The sequence below is a fragment of the Pseudophryne corroboree genome (assembly GCF_028390025.1).
Source record: "Pseudophryne corroboree isolate aPseCor3 chromosome 7 unlocalized genomic scaffold, aPseCor3.hap2 SUPER_7_unloc_7, whole genome shotgun sequence".
NCBI classification, from domain to species: Eukaryota; Metazoa; Chordata; class Amphibia; order Anura; family Myobatrachidae; genus Pseudophryne; species Pseudophryne corroboree.
In genome coordinates this window covers 537,674-554,224 of record NW_026967616.1, presented here as the reverse complement: position 1 = coordinate 554,224, position 16,551 = coordinate 537,674, and the positions used below count along the sequence as shown (strand labels likewise).

Here is a 16,551-nt window from a genome sequence, read left to right as displayed (position 1 = left end):
ACTACTTACATGAATCCTGTAGTTGGGCATTTTGGGACTTCGATTGTGGGCATTGTTTTGTGTCCAGACCAGCAGCAGGTGGTGTGCATTTGCTGGAAAGGCATCGAAGACCTCCGATCTCCTGATGTGTGTCTCCCTCAAGTGGCTGTCAGCAAATGCCTGCTAGACACCCCATTCCAAGCTGATTGTGACATCACGGTACATGCATCATAGAACAGGCATGCTAGAACATGGGTCTTCAACCTGCGACCCTCCAGCTGCTGTGGAACTACACATCCCAGCATGCCCTGCCTCAGTTTTAGCATACCTTAATAGCAAAACTGTGGCAGGGCATGCTGGGATGTGTAGTTTCACAGCAGCTGGAGGGCCACAGGATGAAGACCCATGTGCTAAAGCCAAGCCGCAGGTACATTGAATGCTAGCAAGCTGAATATTTAAATCCTTTTTATTCCGCAGCATTCCAATGTGGAAGATTCCATGGAACCAGAGATCCTTCCATTGAGAAGGACATGCTGCCTGGATGACTACACTGTGCAAATTAAATCACGGAGCCAGTTGGCTTGTGGGTGGCTCTGGTCACTGGGTGGTTGGGTGGGTGGTGTGTCGGAGGTGGAGCACATGCAAATGATTGTGTATCATCCAGCTAGTGAGAGAGAAAACTCATGCAGGAGTGTGCCTGCTTGTCAGTGGGTTATGCACCTTTCCAGACGTCAAATCTACATGGAGCAGCTGGAGAGGACAAGAGCAGGTTTGCAAAATATAGACAGAAGAGCTCTCCAGCCTAGTTTGCTGTCTGTTTCCACTTCTCTTTTCTTGAGCCGCTCCCTTCTATGCCCTTGCGCACTATCCTGACTTCTCCCATCTGCTTACTTTGTGCCTTCCAACGCACAATGCGAACTACAGGTAGTGCTGCAGGGCCCACACCCTTTTACTTGCCATACAGAGCAGCTCTGGAGCTGTTACAGTGCCCAGCTTCTGCAAGAAATCAGCTTGAATGCTTCAGGGGCTGGGGCATAGCCAACATGAGCCCCACACCGAAGGAGGGTGGAGGTGTTTAATGCGAACTAGGGGTCATCCAAGCGCCGCAAAAGGCCGCCATGCCCTGCACGCCCCTTTTCTCTTTTCATATGCAGACGAGGGTTGAAGCCAAATTTGACCCACTGCTTGGATGACATCACCATATGCAAATCCATCTGCTGCAGGCCTTCCCCCAGGAATGCTTGCACTAGTTGTTGCATTTGGTTTGTTGTTTGGGGGTGCTTCAGTATTAGGCAGCCTTCTGCCCTCCCATGTTCATCTGAAAATATGTGTTCTCCCTGCAGTTGTTGTCCCCAGATGAGAGTTCCCTTGTGCTGCCTCAGTTGAATCTTCTTTACTTGACAGAGATGTGCCTGAGCAGCGGCCCTCCCCAGCCCTATCCCAAATCATACTTATTTTGCATAGGAGATACCATGGTCATGAAGATTGTTCTCCCAGGGTGAGGTTCATTCATTGCATTCTGGGTATGCTGACCCCTGTGATTTCCCCAAATGTGGGAAACTTGACTGCATTATTTGTGGTAGTGGGGGACTGTGTTTGTGCTTTCCTCTGGTCAGCTCTGGTAAAAGTCAGATTTCTTTGTCTCAGATCTTCCTCTAGCCTTGTTCTTCTTTCGAGAGTTCCCTTGTGCTGCCTCAGTTGGATCTCCTTTACTTGACAGGGGGGTGCCCAAGCTGCGACCCTCCCCAGCTCTAGCCCAACTCCTACTTACCTGCCAGGTGAGATACTATGATCATGAAGGTGCTTCTCCCAGGGCAAGGCTCACCCATTGCACTCTGGGTGTGCTGCCCCTGTGATTTCCCCAAATGTGGGAAACTTGACTGCATAATTTGTGTTTCCACTGGTCGGCTTTCATATAATTCAGATCTCTTTGTCTCAGGTCTCTCTCCAGCCTAGTTTGCAGTCTGTTTCCACTTCTTTTTTTTTGAGCCCCTCCCTTCTATACCCTTGTGCACTATCCTGACTTCTCCTCCTGTCTGCTTACTTTGTGCCTTCCAATGCACAATGCAAACTACAGGTAGTGCTGCAGGGCCCACAAACTTTTACTTGCATTACAGAGCAGCTCTGGAGCTGTTACAGTGCCAAGCTGCTGCAAGAAATCAGCTTGAATGCTTCAGGGGCTGGGGCATTGCCAACATGAGCCCCACACCGAAGGAGGGTGGGGGTGTTTAATGCGAACTAAGGGTCATCCAAGCGCCGCAAAAGGCCGCCATTCCCTACATACCCCTTTTCTCTTTTCATATGCAGATGAGGGTTCCAGCCAACTTTGGCCCAACGCTTGGATGACATCACTGTATGCAAATCCGTCTTCTGCAGACCATCCCCCAGGAATGCTTGTACTAGTTGTTGCATTTGGTTTGTTGTTTGGGGGTGCTTCAGTATTAGGCAGCCTTCTGCCCTCCCATGTTCATCTGAAAATATGTGTTCTCCCTGCAGTTGTTGTCCCCAGATGAGAGTTCCCTTGTGCTGCCTCAGTTGAATCTCCTTTACTTGACAGAGATGTGCCTGAGCAGCGGCCCTCCCCAGCCCTATCCCAAATCATACTTATTTTGCATAGGAGATATCATGGTAATGAAGACTGTTATCCCAGGGTGAGGTTCATTCATTGCATTCTGGGTATTCTGACCCCTGTGATTTCCCCAAATGTGGGAAACTCGACTTCATTATTTGTGGTAGTGGGGGACTGTGTTTGTGCTTTTCTCTGGTCAGCTCTGGTAAAAGTCAGATTTATTTGTCTCAGATCTTCATCTAGCCTTGTTCTTCTTTCGAGAGTTCCCTTGTGCTGATTCACTTGGATCTCCTTCACTTGACAGGGAAGTGCCCGAGCAGCGACCCTACCCAGCTCTAGCCCAACTCCTACTTACCTGCCAGGTGAGATACTATGATCATGAAGGTGCTTCTCCCAGGGCAAGGCTCACCCATTGCACTCTGGGTGTGCTGCTCTTGCGATTTCCCCAAATGTGGGAAACTTGACTGCATAATTTGTGTTTCCCCTGGTCGGCTCTCGTATAATTCAGATCTCTTTGTCTCAGGTCTCTCTCCAGCCTAGTTTGCTGTCTGTTTCCACTTCTCTTTTCTTGAGCCGCTCCCTTCTATGCCCTTGCGTACTATTATGACCTCTCCTGTCTGCTTACTTTGTGCCTTCCAACGTCAATGCAAACTACAGGTAGTGCTGCAGGGCCCTCACCCTTTTACATGCTTTACAGAGCAGCTCTGGAGCTGTTACAGTGCCCAGCTGCTGCAAGAAATCAGCTTGAATGCTTCTAGGGCTGGGGCATAGCCAACATGAGCCCCACACCGAAGGAGGGTGGAGGTGTTTAATGTGAATTAGGGGTCATCCAAGCGCCGCAAAAGGCCGCCATGCCCTGCACATCCCTTTTTTCTTTTCATATGCAGACGAGGGTTGAAGCCAACTTTGACCCACTGCTTGGATGACATCACCATATGCAAATCCATCTGCTGCAGGCCTTCCCCCAGGAATGCTTGCACTAGTTGTTGCATTTGGTTTGTTGTTTGGGGGTGCTTCAGTATTAGGCAGCCTTCTGCCCTCCCATGTTCATCTGAAAATATGTGTTCTCCCTGCAGTTGTTGTCCCCAGATGAGAGTTCCCTTGTGCTGCCTCAGTTGAATCTCCTTTACTTGACAGAGATGTGCCTGAGCAGCGGCCCTCCCCAGCTCTATCCCAAATCATACTTATTTTGCATAGGAGATACCATGGTCATGAAGATTGTTCTCCCAGGTTGAGGTTCATTCATTGCATTCTGGGTATGCTGACCCCTGTGATTTCCCCAAATGTGGGAAACTTGACTGCATTATTTGTGGTAGTGGGGGACTGTGTTTGTGCTTTCCTCTGGTCAGCTCTGGTAAAAGTCAGATTTCTTTGTCTCAGATCTTCCTCTAGCCTTGTTCTTCTTTCGAGAGTTCCCTTGTGCTGCCTCAGTTGGATCTCCTTTACTTGACAGGGGGGTGCCCAAGCAGCGACCCTCCCCAGCTCTAGCCCAACTCCTACTTACCTGCCTGGTGAGATACTATGATCATGAAGGTGCTTCTCCCAGGGCAAGGCTCACCCATTGCACTCTGGGTGTGCTGCCCCTGTGATTTCCCCAAATGTGGGAAACTTGACTGCATAATTTGTGTTTCCCCTGGTCGGCTCTCGTATAATTCAGATCTCTTTGTCTCAGGTCTCTCTCCAGCCTAGTTTGCTGTCTGTTTCCACTTCTCTTTTCTTGAGCCGCTCCCTTCTATGCCCTTGTGCACTAATCTGACCTCTCCTGTCTGCTTACTTTGTGCCTTCCAACGCACAATGCAAACTACAGGTAGTGCTGCAGGGCCCACACCCTTTTACATGCTTTACAGAGCAGCTCTGGAGCTGTTACAGTGCCCAGCTGCTGCAAGAAATCAGCTTGAATGCTTCAGAGGCTGGGGCATAGCCAACATGAGCCCCACACCGAAGGAGGGTGGAGATGTTTAATGCGAATTAGGGGTCATCCAAGCGCCGCAAAAGGCCGCCATGCCCTGCACATCCCTTTTTTCTTTTCATATGCAGATGAGGGTTGAAGCCAACTTTGACCCACTGCTTGGATGACATCACCATATGCAAATCCATCTGCTGCAGGCCTTCCCCAGGAATGCTTGCACTAGTTGTTGCATTTGGTTTGTTGTTTGGGGGTGCTTCAGTATTAGGCAGCCTTCTGCCCTCCCATGTTCATCTGAAAATATGTGTTCTCCCTGCAGTTGTTGTCCCAAGATGAGAGTTCCCTTGTGCTGCCTCAGTTGAATCGCCTTTACTTGACAGAGATGTGCCTGAGCAGCGGCCCTCCCCAGCCCTATCCCAAATCATACTTATTTTGCATAGGAGATACCATGGTCATGAAGATTGTTCTCCCAGGGTGAGGTTCATTCATTGCATTCTGGTTATGCTGACCGCTGTGATTTCCCCAAATGTTGGAAACTCGACTGCATTATTTGTGGTAGTGGGGGGCTGTGTTTGTGCTTTCCTCTGGTCAGCTCTGGTAAAAGTCAGATTTCTTTGTCTCAGATCTTCCTCTAGCCTTGTTCTTCTTTCGAGAGTTCCCTTGTGCTGCCTCAGTTGGATCTCCTTCACTTGACAGGGGGGTGCCCGAGCAGCGACCCTCCCCAGCTCTAGCCCAACTCCTACTTACCTGCCAGGTGAGATCCTATGATCATGTAGGTGCTTCTCCCAGGGCAAGGCTCACCCATCGCACTCTGGGTGTGCTGCCCCTATGATTTCCCCAAATGTGGGAAACTTGACTGCATAATTTGTGTTTCCCCTGGTCGGCTCTCGTATAATTCAGATGTCTTTGTCTCAGGTCTCTCTCCAACCTAGTTTGCTGTCTGTTTCCACTTCTCTTTTCTTGAGCCGCTCCCTTCTATGCCCTTGCGCACTATCCTGACTTCTCCCGTCTGCTTACTTTGTGCCTTCCAACGCACAATGCGAACTACAGGTAGTGCTGCAGGGCCCACACCCTTTTACTTGCCTTACAGAGCAGCTCTGGAGCTGTTACAGTGCCCAGCTGCTGCAAGAAATCAGCTTGAATGCTTCAGGGGCTGGGGCATAGCCAACATGAGCCCCACACCGAAGGAGGGTGGAGGTGTTTAATGCGGACTAGGGGTCATCCAAGCGCCGCAAAAGGCCGCCATGCCCTGCACGCCCCTCTTCTCTATTCATATGCAGATGAGTGTTGAAGCCAACTTTGACCCACTGCTTGGATGACATCACCATATGCAAATCCATCTGCTGCAGGCCTTCCCCCAGGAATGCTTGCACTAGTTGTTGCATTTGGTTTGTTGTTTGGGGGTGCTTCAGTATTAGGCAGCCTTCTGCCCTCCCATGTTCATCTGAAAATATGTGTTCTCCCTGCAGTTGTTGTCCCCCGATGAGAGTTCCCTTGTGCTGCCTCAGTTGAATCTCCTTTACTTGACAGAGATGTGCCTGAGCAGCGGCCCTCCCCAGCTCTATCCCAAATCATACTTATTTTGCATAGGAGATACCATGGTCAAGAAGATTGTTTTCCCAGGGTGAGGTTCATTCATTGCATTCTGGGTATGCTGACCCCTGTGATTTCCCCAAATGTGGGAAACTGGACTGCATTATTTGTGGTAGTGAGGGACTGTGTTTGTGCTTTCCTCTGGTCAGCTCTGGTAAAAGTCAGATTTCTTTGTCTCAGATCTTCCTCTAGCCTTGTTCTTCTTTCGAGAGTTCCCTTGTGCTGCCTCAGTTGGATCTCCTTCACTTGACAGGGGGGTGCCCGAGCAGCGACCCTCCCCAGCTCCTACTTACCTGCCAGGTGAGATACTATGATCATGAAGGTGCTTCTCCCAGGGCAAGGCTCACCCATTGCACTCTGGGTGTGCTACTCCTGCGGTTTCCCCAAATGTTGGACACTTGACTGCATAATTTGTGTTTCACCTGGTCGGCTCTCGTATAATTCAGATCTCTTTGTCTCAGGTCTCTCTCCAGCCTAATTTGCAGTCTGTTTCCACTTCTCTTTTCTTGAGTTGCTCCCTTCTATGCCCTTGCGCACTATCCTGACTTCTCCCGTCTGCTTACTTTGTGCCTTCCAACACACAATGCAAACTACAGGTAGTGCTGCAGGGCCCACACCCTTTTACTTGCCTTACAGAGCAGCTCTGGAGCTGTTACAGTGCCCAGCTGCTGCAAGAAATCAGCTTGAATGCTTCAGGGGCTGGGGCATAGCCATCATGAACCCCACACCGAAGGAGGGTGGAGGTGTTTAATGCGAACTAGGGGTCATCCAAGCACCGCAAAAGGCCGCCATGCCCTGCATGCCAATTTTATCTTTTCATAAGCAGACGAGGGTTGAAGCCAACTTTGACCCACTGTTTGGATGACATCACCATATGCAAATCCATCTGCTGCAGGCCTTCCCCCAGGAATGCTTGCACTAGTTGTTGCATTTGGTTTGTTGTTTGGGGGTGCTTCAGTATTAGGCAGCCTTCTGCCCTCCCATGTTCATCTGAAAATATGTGTACCTCCTGCAGTTGTTGTCCCCAGATGAGAGTTCCCTTGTGCTGCCTCAGTTGAATCTCCTTTACTTGACAGAGATGTGCCTGAGCAGCGGCCCTCTCCAGCCCTATCCCAAATCATACTTATTTTGCATAGGAGATACCATGGTCATGAAGATTGTTCTCCCAGGGTGAGGTTCATTCATTGCATTCTGGGTATGCTGACCCCTGTTATTTTCCCAAATGTGGTAAACTTGACAGCATTATTTGTGGTAGTGGGGGACTGTGTTTGTGCTTTCCTCTGGTCAGCTCTGGTAAAAGTCAGATTTCTTTGTCTCAGATCTTCCTCTAGCCTTGTTCTTCTTTCGAGAGTTCCCTTGTGCTGCCTCAGTTGGATCTCCTTCACTTGACAGGGGGGTGCCCGAGCAGCGACCCTCCCCAGCTCTAGCCCAACTCCTACTTACCTGCTAGGTGAGATACTATGATCATGAAGGTGCTTCTCCCAGGGCAAGGCTCACCAATTGCACTCTGGGTGTGCTGCTCCTGCGATATCCCCAAATGTGGGAAACTTGACTGCATAATTTGTGTTTTCCCTGGTCGGCTCTCGTATAATTCAGATCTCTTTGTCTCATGTCTTTCTCCAGCCTAGTTTGCTGTCTGTTTACACTTCTCTTTTCTTGAGCCACTCCCTTCTATGCCCTTGCGCACTATCTTGACTTCTCCCGTCTGCTTACTTTGTGCCTTCCAACGCACAATGCGAACTACAGGTAGTGCTGCAGGGCCCACACCCTTTTAGTTGCCTTACAGGGCAGCTCTGGAGCTATAACAGTGCCCAGCTGCTGCAAGTAATCAGCTTGAATGCTTCAGGGGCTGGGGCATAGCCAACATGAGCCCCACACCGAAGTAGGGTGGAGGTGTTTAATGCGAACTAGGGGTCATCCAAGCGCCGCAAAAGGCCGCCATGCCCTGCACGCCCCTTTTCTCTTTTCATATGCAGACGAGGGTTGAAGCCAACTTTGACCCACTGCTTGGATGACATCACCATATGCAAATCCATCTGCTGCAGGCCTTCCCCCAGGAATGCTTGTACTAGTTGTTGCATTTGGTTTGTTGTTTGGGGGTGCTTCAGTATTAGGCAGCCTTCTGCCCTCCCATGTTCATCTGAAAATATGTGTTCTCCCTGCAGTTGTTGTCCCCAGATGAGAGTTCCCTTGTGCTGCCTCAGTTGAATCTCCTTTACTTGACAAGGGAGGCATTTTGGATTTTTTCTTTGGGTACCCTTACACCTGATGGTCTGAATGAGAGCATCGAACTGAACAACATTGGCAGTCTCTGAAGATTTTATCTATTGATTTACCTAATATATTATTTATTGAATATCCATTTATTGTATGTTTAATAAATAAACAAAATTATTAGAAGTAGCTATTTTGGAAACAGCTTTCCTTTTAGGATGAAACTGTATAATCCTGTTGTATGTGTTCCTTTAAAGTTCTTTAGTAAAATCCACTAGTAATGATGAACATCAGATTTCTTCCTCCATCCTCTTTTTACACTTTCTCTTGGTTCTATATATATATATATATATTTTTATTTTTATTTTTTTCCCCTCCTTCTCCCAAAAGGCCCCCCTCCCTCCCCCCCCTCCCTGTTTTAAATTTTAAAATCTTTAAATATTTAAATCTTCGAATCCTTAAATTGTCTGTTTAATATTTATTTTTTCTTCAATTCTTTTTGTTGTTTAAACAGCAATGTAGTTATTCCAGGGGTTAAAATAATGAAATATAGAAATAATATTAACAAAAATTAAAGGTAAAAATGAATTGATAGAATGATCCCATTAAAAGTAAATAAATAATATGGATGTTAAGCTGAGCGGGTTGGATTCAAACATGGGACTAGCTGCATAGAGTGCATTTGATGTTTCCCCTGCGCCACAAGAACTGCTTTAGTAGTGGCATGGATTTATGTTACCCTAAAAGGTTTTATATAAGTAAATGGGGATCCTTAGTGCTGAGTCTCTGAATTATGTATATGTGATTATAGATATGAGGTATTGATTGAAAGATTATAGGTTAATCTGTATATAGATTATATATTTTCTGTTATTTTTTAAACCACCTTGTTGCTTATTTTATTATTATTTTTAATCACCATGTTGCTTATTTTTATATTATGAAATGCCTTTATATGTGCAATTGCAATTAGAAAGTTGTTCCATATGTGAGTCATTACATGTATGCATCCAATTAGTACATGTATGTATCCAATCAACTAATTAGTAATGCTATTGGTCCGGTGCATTTTAAAAAGAGCCTGCTAGGCTGCTGATGTATCCTCTGACGAAACCGCTCTTGGATAACAGCGGAGAAACGCGTAAGGAAGGTGATTACCGGACACTCTGATTGCTGAGATATAAGCCCGTTCATGAACGAGCTACATCACGGCGGACGTCTGATGTAAAGACAGCGGTGAAGGGGAAAAAGCAATTTGAGACCGAGCAAAAGGAGGTCTCTACCCCACGGCAGGGAGAAATATCCCGACCGCGAGTGCCAATAAGATCCATCCACGGTTAACGGGGGTCGTAGCATACCGCTGTGTTTCACCAACCATCACAGCGCTCTCCCCCTGTTTTCTTTCATTACTCACGTGAGTTACATATGAACTTTAACTGCAGTAAATAATAAGAATTTACTTACCGATAATTCTATTTCTCATAGTCCGTAGTGGATGCTGGGGACTCCGTAAGGACCATGGGGAATAGCGGCTCCGCAGGAGACTGGGCACATCTAAAGAAAGCTTTAGGACTATGTGGTGTGCACTGGCTCCTCCCCCTATGACCCTCCTCCAAGCCTCAGTTAGGATACTTTGCCCGGACGAGCGTACACAATAAGGAAGGATTTTGAATCCCGGGTAAGACTCATACCAGCCACACCAATCACACCGTATAACTTGTGATCTGAACCCAGTTAACAGTATGATAACAGAGGAGCCTCTGAAAAGATGGCTCCCAACAATAATAACCCGATTTTTGTAACAATAACTATGTACAAGTATTGCAGACAATCCGCACTTGGGATGGGCGCCCAGCATCCACTACGGATTATGAGAAATAGAATTATCGGTAAGTAAATTCTTATTTTCTCTAACGTCCTAAGTGGATGCTGGGGACTCCGTAAGGACCATGGGGATTATACCAAAGCTCCCAAACGGGCGGGAGAGTGCGGATGACTCTGCAGCACCGAATGAGAGAACTCCAGGTCCTCCTCAGCCAGGGTATCAAATTTGTAGAATTTAGCAAACGTGTTTGCCCCTGACCAAGTAGCTGCTCGGCAAAGTTGTAAAGCCGAGACCCCTCGGGCAGCCGCCCAAGATGAGCCCACTTTCCTTGTGGAACGGGCTTTTACAGATTTTAGCTGTGGCAGGCCTGCCACAGAATGTGAAAGCTGAATTGTACTACAAATCCAACGAGCAATAGTCTGCTTAGAAGCAGGAGCACCCAGCTTGTTGGGTGCATACAGGATAAACAGCGAGTCAGATTTCCTGACTCCAGCCGTCCTGGAAACATATTTTCAGGGCCCTGACAACATCCAGCAACTTGGATTCCTCCAAGTCCCTAGTAGCCGCAGGCACCACAATAGGTTGGTTCAGGTGAAAACGCTGGAACCACCTTAGGGAGAAACTGAGGACGAGTCCTCAATTCCGCCCTGTCCGAATGGAAAATCAGATAAGGGCTTTTACAGGATAAAGCCGCCAATTCTGACACGCGCCTGGCCCAGGCCAAGGCCAACAGCATGACCACTTTCCATGTGAGATATTTTAACTCCACAGATTTAAGTGGTTCAAACCAATGTGACTTTTGGAACCCAAACTACATTGAGATCCCAAATTGCCACTGGAGGCACAAAAGGAGGCTGTATATGCAGTACCCCTTTTACAAACGTCTAAACTTCAGGGACTGAAGCTAGTTCTTTTTTGGAAGAAAATTGACAGGGCCGAAATCTGAACCTTAATGGACCCCAATTTCAGGCCCATAGACACTCCTGTTTGCAGGAAATGTAGGAATCGACCCAGTTGAATTTCCTCCGTCTGGCCTTACTGGCCTCGCACTACGCAACATATTTTCGCCAATTGCGGTGATAATGTTTTTGCGGTTACATCCTTCCTGGCTTTAGATCAGGATATGGATGACTTCATCCGGAATGCCTTTTTTCCTTCAGGATCCGGTGTTCAACCGGCATGCCGTCAAACGCAGCCGCGGTAAGTCTTGGAACAGACAGGGTCCTTGCTGGAGCAGGTCCCTTCTTAGAGGTAGAGGCCACGGATCCTCCGTGAGCATCTCTTGAAGTTCCGGTTACCAAGTCCTTCTTGGCCAATCCGGAGCCACGAATATAGTGCTTTCTCCTCTCCATCTTATCAATCTCAGTACCTTGGGTATGAGAGGCAGAGGAGGGAACACATACACTGACTGGTACACCCACAGTGTTACCAGAGCGTCTACAACTATTGCCTGAGGGTCTCTTGACCTGGCGCAATACCTGTCGAGTTTTTTAATCATGTGGACGACTTCTGGGTGAAGTCCCCACTCTCCCGGGTGGAGGTCGTGCTGAGGAAGTCTGCTTCCCAGTTGTCCACTCCCGGAATGAATACTGTTGACAGTGCTATCACATGATTTTCCGCCCAGCGAAGAATCCCTGCAGCTTCTGCCATTGCCCTCCTGCTTCTTGTGCCACCCTGTCTATTTACGTGGGTGACTGCCATGATGTTGTCCGACTGGATCAACACCGGCTGACCTTGAAGCAGAGGTCTTGCTAAGCTTAGAGCATTGTAAATGGCCCTTAGCTTCAGGATATTTATGTGAAGTGATGTATCCAGGCTTGACCCTAAGCCCTGGATATTCCTTCCCTGTGTGACTGCTCACCAGCCTCGCAGGCTGGCATCCGTGGTCACCAGGACCCAGTCCTGAATGCCGAATCTGCGGCCCTCTAGAAGATGAGCACTCTGCAACCACCACAGGATGGATACCCTTGTCCTTGGTGACAGGGTTATCCGCTGATGCATCTGAAAATGCGACCCGGACCATTTGTCCAGTAGGTTCCACTGGAAAGTTCTTGCGTGGAATCTAACGAATGGGATTGCTTCGTAGGAAGCCACCATTTTTACCCAGAACCCTTGTGCATTGATGCACTGAGACTTGGTTCGGTTTTAGGAGGTTCCTGACTAGCTCGGATAACTCCCTGGCTTTCTCTTCCGGGAGAAACACCTTTTTTCTGGACTGTGTCCAGGAACATCCCTAGGAAACAGAAGACAAGTCGTCGGAACCAGCTGCGATTTTGGAATATTGAGAATCCAATCGTGCTGCCGCAACACTACCTGAGATAGTGCTACACCGACTTCCAACTGTTCCCTGGATCTTACCCTTATCAGGGAATCGTCCAAGTAAGGGATAACTAAAATTCCCTTCCTTCGAAGGGATATCATTTCGGCCATTACCTTGGTAAAGACCCGGGGTGCCGTGGACCATCCCTACGGCAGCGTCTGAACTGATAGTGACAGTTTTGTACCATAACCTGAGGTACCCTTGGTGAGAAGGGTAAATTTTGACATGAAGGTAAGCATCCTTGATGTCCCGAGACATCATGAAGTCCCCTTCTTCCAGGTTCGCAATCACTGCTCTGAGTGACTCAATCTTGAATTTGAACCTCTGTATGTAAGTGTTCAAAGATTTTAGATTTTAGATTTAGAATCGGTCTCACCGAGCCGTCTGGCTTCGGTACCACAATAGTGTGGAATAATACCCCGTTCCCTGTTGCAGGAGGGGTACCTTGATTATCACCTGCTGGGAATACAGCTTGTGAATGGCTTCCAAAACTGCCTCCCTGTCAGAGGGAGATGTCGGTAAAGCCGACTTTTGGAAACGGCGAGGGGGAGACGTCTCGAATTCCAATATGTACCCTTGAGATATTACCTGAAGGATCCTGGGGTCTACTTGCGAGTGAGCCCACTGCGCACTGAAATTCATTGAGAACGGGCCCCCACCGTGCCTGAGCTTGTAAGGCCCTAGCGTCATACTGAGGGCTTGGCAGAGGCGGGAAAGGGTTTCTGTTCCTGGGAACTGGCTAATCTCTTCAGCCTTTTTCCTCTCCCTCTGTCACGAGCAGAAAAGAGGAACCTTTTGTCCGCTTGCCAACAAAGGACTGCGCCTGATAATACGGCGTCTTATTTTGAGAGGCGACCTGGGGTACAAACGTGGATTTCCCAGTTGTTGCCGTGGCCACCAGGTCTAAAAGACCGACCCCAAATGTCCCCTTTCAAAGGCAATACTTCCAAATGCCGTTTGGAATCCGCATCACCTGACCATTTTACTGGTAGAATTGGACAACGCACTTATACTTGATGCCAGTCGGCAAATATTCCGCTGTGCATCATGCATATATAGAAATGCATCTTTTAAATGCTCTATAGGCAATAATATACTATCCTTATCTAGGATATCAATATTTCCAGTCAGGGAATCCGACCATGCCAACCCAGCACTGCACCTCCAGGCTGAGGCGATTGCTGGTCGCAGTATAACACCAGTATGTGTGTGAATACATTTTTGGATACCCTCCTGCTTTCTATCAGCAGGATCCTTAAGGGCGGCCATCTCATGAGAGGGTAGAGCCCTTGTTCTTACAAGCGTGTGAGCGCCTTATCCCCCCTAGGGGGTGTTTCCCAACGCACCCTAACCTCTGGCGGGAAAGGGTATACAGCCAATACTTTTTAAGAAATTATCAATTGTTATCGGGGGGGAAACCCACGCATCATCACACACCTCATTTTATTTCTCAGATTCAGGAAAACTACAGGTAGTTTTTCCCTCACCGAACATAATACCCCTTTTTGGTGGTACTCGTATTATCAGAAATGTATAAAACATTTTCCATTGTCTCAATCATGTAACGTGTGGCCCTACTGGAAATCACGGTTGTCTCTTCACCGTCGACACAGGAGTCAGTATCCGTGTCGGCGTCTGTATCTGCCATCTGAGGTAACGGGCGCTTTAGAGCCCCTGACGGCCTATGAGACGTCTGGACAGGCACAAGCTGAGTAGCCGGCTGTCTCATGTCAACCACTGTTTTTTTGTTTTGTTTTTTTATACAGAGCTGACACTGTCACGTAATTTTCAACAGTACATCCACTCAGGTGTCGACCCCCTAGGTGGTGACATCACTGTTACAGACACTCTGCTCCGTCTCCACATCATTTTTCTCCTCATACATGTCGACACAAACGTACCGACACACAGCACACACACAGGGAATGCTCTGATAGAGGACAGGACCCCACTAGCCCTTTGGGGAGACAGAGGGAGAGTATGCCAGCACACACCAGAGCGCTATATATATATATACAGGGATAACCTTATATAAGTGTTTTTCCCCTTATAGCTGCTGTATGTTTTAATACTGCGCCTAATTAGTGCCCCCCTCTCTTTTTTTAACCCTTTCTGTAGTGTAGTGACTGCAGGGAAGAGCCAGGGAGCTTCCCTCCAACTGAGCTGTGAGGGAAAATGGCGCCAGTGTGCTGAGGAGATAGTCTTCGCCCCCTTTTCGGCGGCCTTATCTCCCGTTTTTCTGTATATTCTGGCAGGGGTCAAATGCATCCATATAGCCCAGGAGCTATATGTGATGTATTTTTTGCCATGTAAGGTATTTTTATCATGTTTTATTGCGTCTCAGGGCGCCCCCCCCAGCGCCCTGCACCCTCAGTGACCGGAGTATGAAGTGTGCTGAGAGCAATGGCGCACAGCTGTGCGCTACCTTATTGAAGACAGGAACGTCTTCTGCCGCCGATTTTTTCGGACCTCTTCGCTCTTCTGGCTCTGTAAGGGGGCCGGCGGCGAGGCTCTGGGACCCATCCAGGCTGGGCCTGTGATCGTCCCTCTGGAGCTAATGTCCAGTAGCCAAGAAGCCCAATCCACTCTGCACGCAGGTGAGTTCGCTTCTTCTCCCCTTAGTCCCTCGATGCAGTGAGCCTGTTGCCAGCAGGTCTCACTGATAATAACAAACCTAAACTAAAACTTTCACTAAGAAGCTCAGGAGAGCCCCTAGTGTGCACCCTTCTCGTCGGGCACAGAAATCTAACTGAGGCTTGGAGGAGGGTCATAGGGGGAGGAGCCAGTGCACACCACATAGTCCTAAAGCTTTCTTTAGATGTGCCCAGTCTCCTGCGGAGCCGCTATTCCCCTTGGTCCTTACGGAGTCCCCAGCATCCACTTAGGACGTTAGAGAAAAGAGGCGTTGGTTACAACTGTTGCTGTTCATCCACAAGAAGGAATTTAATGTATCAATTACAATTGGAAAGTAACGATTAAATTACAACAGCTGTATCCAGTAGGATTTTTTGGACCCTTTAATAAACATTCCGTTGTCATCAAGGGCAATATGAAATAGATCCTGATTACATTTAGATATGGATAGTGGTGCCTATATATGTTGACTCCATTGTATTTTATTGAATGTGGGTTTCTTCTGTCTATATATATTTTTTAAAAATAAAGAGCTTGTATATTTTATTTTTTGCGCTCCCTTGATAACAAGTGTGATTATCTTTAAAATTTGGTTTATTATTGGTAGAACAGTACTACCTATGGGAGCAGCATTTTATAATATATGGTGAAAATTAATAGATGTATAAAGATTAAATAAGCAACAAATTGGTGAAATAGATAAGTTTTGATAGGAGCGCTGGGTTCTATATATATATATTGACATTTGGTTATATATATGTATAGACTTTATAAATTCTTGACAGAGATGTGCCTGAGCAGCGGCCCTCCCCAGCCCTATCCCAAATCATACTTATTTTGCATAGGAGATACCATGGTCATGAAGATTGTTCTCCCAGGGTGAGGTTCATTCATTGCATTCTGGGTATGCTGACCCCTGTGATTTCCCCAAATGTGGGAAACTCGACTGCATTATTTGTGGTAGTGGGGGACTGTGTTTGTGCTTTCCTCTGGTCAGCTCTGGTAAAAGTCAGATTTATTTGTCTCAGATCTTCCTCTAGCCTTGTTCTTCTTTCGAGAGTTTCCATGTGCTGCCTCAGTTGGATCTCCTTCACTTGACAGGGGGGTGCCCGAGCAGCGACCCTCCCCAGCTCTAGCCCAACTCCTACTTACCTGCCAGGTGAGATACTATGATCATGAAGGTGCTTCTCCCAGGGCAAGGCTCACCCATTGCACTCTGGGTGTGCTGCTCCTGCGGTTTCCCCAAATGTTGGACACTTGACTGCATAATTTGTGTTTCCCCTGGTCGGCTCTCGTATAATTCAGATCTCTTTGTCTCAGGTCTCTCTCCAGCCTAGTTTGCTGTCTGTTTCCACTTCTCTTTTCTTGAGTTGCTCCCTTCTATGCCCTTGCGCACTATCCTGACTTCTCCTGTCTGCTTACTTTGTGCCTTCCAACGCACAATGCAAACTACAGGTAGTGCTGCAGGGCCCACACCCTTTTACTTGCCTTACAGAGCAGCTCTGGAGCTG

At 47.8% G+C, this 16,551-nt stretch overlaps 14 non-coding genes across 14 annotated transcripts; all 14 read left to right on the top strand.

The window, feature by feature from the left end:
- The first annotated feature begins 1,426 nt into the window (after positions 1–1,426).
- LOC134987138 (U1 spliceosomal RNA) lies at positions 1,427–1,590 on the top strand. The gene has a single exon (XR_010192861.1). It is a non-coding gene; the product is annotated as a U1 spliceosomal RNA (small nuclear RNA).
- A 152-nt stretch (positions 1,591–1,742) lies between these two features.
- On the top strand, positions 1,743–1,905 carry LOC134987100 (U1 spliceosomal RNA). Its single transcript, XR_010192827.1, has one exon. It is a non-coding gene; the product is annotated as a U1 spliceosomal RNA (small nuclear RNA).
- Positions 1,906–2,579: 674 nt separating this feature from the next.
- Positions 2,580–2,743, top strand: LOC134987093 (U1 spliceosomal RNA). Its single transcript, XR_010192820.1, has one exon. It is a non-coding gene; the product is annotated as a U1 spliceosomal RNA (small nuclear RNA).
- Positions 2,744–2,895: 152 nt separating this feature from the next.
- On the top strand, positions 2,896–3,058 carry LOC134987104 (U1 spliceosomal RNA). The gene has a single exon (XR_010192831.1). It is a non-coding gene; the product is annotated as a U1 spliceosomal RNA (small nuclear RNA).
- Positions 3,059–3,728: 670 nt separating this feature from the next.
- Positions 3,729–3,892, top strand: LOC134987153 (U1 spliceosomal RNA). The gene has a single exon (XR_010192877.1). It is a non-coding gene; the product is annotated as a U1 spliceosomal RNA (small nuclear RNA).
- A 152-nt stretch (positions 3,893–4,044) lies between these two features.
- LOC134987110 (U1 spliceosomal RNA) lies at positions 4,045–4,207 on the top strand. Its single transcript, XR_010192836.1, has one exon. It is a non-coding gene; the product is annotated as a U1 spliceosomal RNA (small nuclear RNA).
- A 670-nt stretch (positions 4,208–4,877) lies between these two features.
- On the top strand, positions 4,878–5,041 carry LOC134987164 (U1 spliceosomal RNA). The gene has a single exon (XR_010192888.1). It is a non-coding gene; the product is annotated as a U1 spliceosomal RNA (small nuclear RNA).
- Positions 5,042–5,193: 152 nt separating this feature from the next.
- On the top strand, positions 5,194–5,356 carry LOC134987129 (U1 spliceosomal RNA). The gene has a single exon (XR_010192853.1). It is a non-coding gene; the product is annotated as a U1 spliceosomal RNA (small nuclear RNA).
- Positions 5,357–6,027: 671 nt separating this feature from the next.
- Positions 6,028–6,191, top strand: LOC134987156 (U1 spliceosomal RNA). Its single transcript, XR_010192879.1, has one exon. It is a non-coding gene; the product is annotated as a U1 spliceosomal RNA (small nuclear RNA).
- Positions 6,192–6,332: 141 nt separating this feature from the next.
- On the top strand, positions 6,333–6,495 carry LOC134987118 (U1 spliceosomal RNA). The gene has a single exon (XR_010192844.1). It is a non-coding gene; the product is annotated as a U1 spliceosomal RNA (small nuclear RNA).
- Positions 6,496–7,166: 671 nt separating this feature from the next.
- LOC134987157 (U1 spliceosomal RNA) lies at positions 7,167–7,330 on the top strand. The gene has a single exon (XR_010192880.1). It is a non-coding gene; the product is annotated as a U1 spliceosomal RNA (small nuclear RNA).
- A 152-nt stretch (positions 7,331–7,482) lies between these two features.
- On the top strand, positions 7,483–7,645 carry LOC134987121 (U1 spliceosomal RNA). The gene has a single exon (XR_010192846.1). It is a non-coding gene; the product is annotated as a U1 spliceosomal RNA (small nuclear RNA).
- An 8,223-nt stretch (positions 7,646–15,868) lies between these two features.
- On the top strand, positions 15,869–16,032 carry LOC134987135 (U1 spliceosomal RNA). Its single transcript, XR_010192858.1, has one exon. It is a non-coding gene; the product is annotated as a U1 spliceosomal RNA (small nuclear RNA).
- A 152-nt stretch (positions 16,033–16,184) lies between these two features.
- LOC134987115 (U1 spliceosomal RNA) lies at positions 16,185–16,347 on the top strand. The gene has a single exon (XR_010192842.1). It is a non-coding gene; the product is annotated as a U1 spliceosomal RNA (small nuclear RNA).
- The last annotated feature ends 204 nt before the right edge of the window (positions 16,348–16,551 follow it).